This window comes from Nicotiana attenuata, unplaced genomic scaffold (genome assembly GCF_001879085.1).
Source record: "Nicotiana attenuata strain UT unplaced genomic scaffold, NIATTr2, whole genome shotgun sequence".
Lineage (NCBI taxonomy): Eukaryota > Viridiplantae > Streptophyta > Magnoliopsida > Solanales > Solanaceae > Nicotiana > Nicotiana attenuata.
In genome coordinates, this window is record NW_017671573.1 from 245,974 (window position 1) to 249,576 (window position 3,603).

Sequence of the window (3,603 nt, forward strand, 5' to 3'; positions counted from 1 at the left end):
ATGATGTCTAGAATGAGTTGGTTATTATTAAGCCTAAGATTATTTGCCTAATGGTGTGTATATGCAGAAATACTTAAGGCATGATTTTATATGCAGAACCTATTGGCATGATCTCTAAAACGCGGAAATGCAGAAGTGCAGAAGCGTAGAAAAACTTATAGGCATGTTTTCTAAATGCAGAAGTGCAGAAATTATGAATGACCTATAGGCAGGTTTTCTACATGCAGAAATGCAGAAATTATAAAAGATCTTATAGGCATGCTTTCTACCCTTTACATGCATTCATTCCCCCATCCCTTTTCACTATCCATCCCCAATAGTTATTACAAAGCTATTACAGACCGAATGGAAGAAAGTAAAAAAAATTACAGCAGCGGTTACAACTACATCTAATCAGCCTAATTCAGACTCAAAGTCCAACAATATGAGATAAACCAACTTCCAGGATCAGATTTCCAAAAGACTTTCTCATATTTGGAGTGTGTCAAAGTTCCCAAGAGTCTCAAAGGGACTCCGGGCAGTGCTTACACCCCAAAAACATTTCAGAATCAAGAGCATAGTGCAGTGTGGAGATGCCAGCCCTCAGATGTCCAAGTTCAGAGGGAACTCAGGGTTCCAAAGCAAGGCTCATAAGAGAGGGGCAGAACTTAGAATCTAAGAGTAAGTGTAAGTGCATAGGGGGAAGGGAATCAGGGAGAGACACGGCAGGCGGGTGGTCATGCCCAGCAATTGGGATGCTGGCACACCCCTGACCAGCCTGCTAGCCAAACATTGAGAGTTATGATCCATTGTGGATCAAGTCATGGCCTGGGCAGTAATTAGGATACTGTCAGGCCAAGACCTTAACTCAGCACATAGAAGGGAATAGGGATAGGGATCCATGACAGAAACAGAAGCAAAGAAAAGAGATATGAAGCACAAATTACAGCATGTAAGCAATAAAGTAAACAAGAAGTCTGAAGCTGTAAAGTAAACACATAGGGGGTGAAGCAGAATATTTAAACAAAGGACATACCAGTTTCAAAGAAAATAAGTAAGCAAAAGTAGCCTTGAAAAAAGCCGAATTGCAAACAGCAGTTCCAAAAGATCTCAAGTAAAGCAGGATTAGAAAAACAGTATTGCTCGAAAAGTGAGTTCCGTGTGAGAGTGGTGTATTTTCGTGTGTTTCTGATTATGAGAGAATTCCCTGATGATAGAAAGAGGGAGGACTAGGTCCTTATATAGTTTTTTGAAAACAAGTAAGGCAGGCAAAGAGTGCACAAACATAGAAACCAATCAATTAGTATCAATTAAGACAACTAGACTCCTTTAATTAGGGGGGTCTAGGTCAAAAGGCTAATTGAGATGAAATAAGGAGAAAAAATCAGTTTACTAAGGCTCGATTAAGGTAAGGAAACCATGTAGTGCACAAATAGGGTCAAATACATAGTTGGTAATTAAGGAAAGATGGAATAGTAGTGCTCTTTATAAAGTAAAAATAAGTTATCAGTTTGAAAATCAATCAAAAGGGTCCCGGATCCAATTGTAATCACAGAGAACCTTTAAGTGATTAAGGAAAGAGTCATATAGATATGGAAATAATTCAAATGTTGGTACAGAATCACAGAAGAAATAAACAAGACCAAGTATTTTAAGGAAAACATCACAAGCCTAGGATTTTTACACAAAGTATCAAAATAAACAGCCAGTAGGGTAAAAGGGATTCAATCGAAAATAAATCATGTGATGAATCACTAGCCATAGATTAAAGGGATTTCAAAATCAATTCTTGCTGAAAAATCTTTTGAAAGGGAAGTGTTTCCTCATATATAAAGCATACAGTTTAAGCAAAAGAAGAGTCTAACAAATGAAAGTTTCAGAACCACAGGCAAGTAGGATTTGAGTTCGATTACAGGCCTCACCGTGAGTCTGGAAACCTTGGGTTCCACCGTGAAACCCCCAAATTTTAGGGTTTCAAATAGAATCAAAGGTGAGAAATCATTGAGAGAGGCAAACATACGCGACAACAAACACATTAATTCAAAGCATGCTTGAGAAAATCTTGGAATTCAAAACAGATCTCAGAAGTTTAAACAAAGCAGGTAAGAGCAATACTTAGCAGGAATAACCAACAAAAACTCAGTAAAGTGAAACAAAATCAAAGAGCACGAACACCATAGCAAAGAGTAAAGGACAAACCACCTAGTTAACATAGTGAACAAGGAACAACAAAAAAGATCTTTTGCAAATCGAAATAAAGAAAACAAACTTGAGCGTAATAAGAAATTAAACCAAGAGAGTATAAACACACATAAAAGATAGCAAAAGAGTCAGAAAACATTTTAAAGAAACTTTTTCCAAAAACCCTAAAAATTGGATTTTGAACTGTTTGAGAAAGAAAATTTAGGGAAAACCCTTTAAAACGTCAAGCAAGGACCAAGGCATGTCACAGTTCTAAAAGAAAATGAATGAGTATAGAACCTTATGAAGGCTTAAAAATGGCAGAGAAAACCCTAGAATGAGAATGGTCTTGAGGAAAGTCGGATACTGAGTCGAAGAGACTCATATTGCCTTGAACATGCCGGAAAATGCGCCGTAGAGGCCATAGATCTTACAGATCTGAGGATCAGATCTAAAGGAAACCGTGGAAGTCAGGCCTCCCAAACTTCGAGAATAACTCAAGACTGAGGGTGAGGGAGAGGAACACAGGCCATCCATGGCCAGGGGTTGCCATGGATTTTCCGGTGGAGGTGAGACGCGAGATCGGTGAATAGGGTTAGGGTTTCGGAGGGTTGGAGAGGTTTTTTGGGAGATGAGGAGTTTAGAGGCGGCGTCTTTGTGCAAATGAATTAGGGTTAGAGGGGTTAGGGGATTAAAAAGAGAAGAACGAGTTACAGCCGTTGATCAAACGATCAACGGCCAGGATTTAAAGAGAATCAGACGGGTTTAAGAAATAGGCTAAGGGGTCGGGTCAAAATCAAAATTAGGTCGTTTAATATTGGGGGTGAATTGGGGTCAATTGAGGCTACCAATTGCAATTTTGAAAATGGCTATGTATTAAGTAACCAATTTCTCCCCTTTTAATTTTATATAAAATAATTAAACTGATTTTAAAACAATTAAAAACACTGAACTAATTAATAATAGTATAATCATTAATCTAAAAAATACTGGGAATGATTTTGTAATTGTTAAAATGCAATTAATTGTAAAATAGGCTATAATTACAATTTATACGCAATTTAGCTTTAAAAATGCCAAGTAAATTTATATAAAATATGCAAAAAAATCACCTTAATTATACTTTTGGTATAAAATATGAGAATATAAATAAATTATCCCAAAATGATAATCCTGGGGAGCAATTATTGGATTTATACTGCTAGAAAATAGACAATAAATTGATTTTTAAAAATCTTAAAAATTAGGAAAAATTTCAAAACTCTTGGGCATGCTTATATATGCATACACATGCTATTTTGAAATATTTGAGTATAAAATATCTTAGGGAAAAATTGGGTATCAACAATTTCCCTCTTTATCCGAGAAGGATGAAAGAGTTGTCGGGTAAAGATATGTATGGCCAATTTTTGATCGAAAGAAACGATTTGGAAAGTTTTTGAC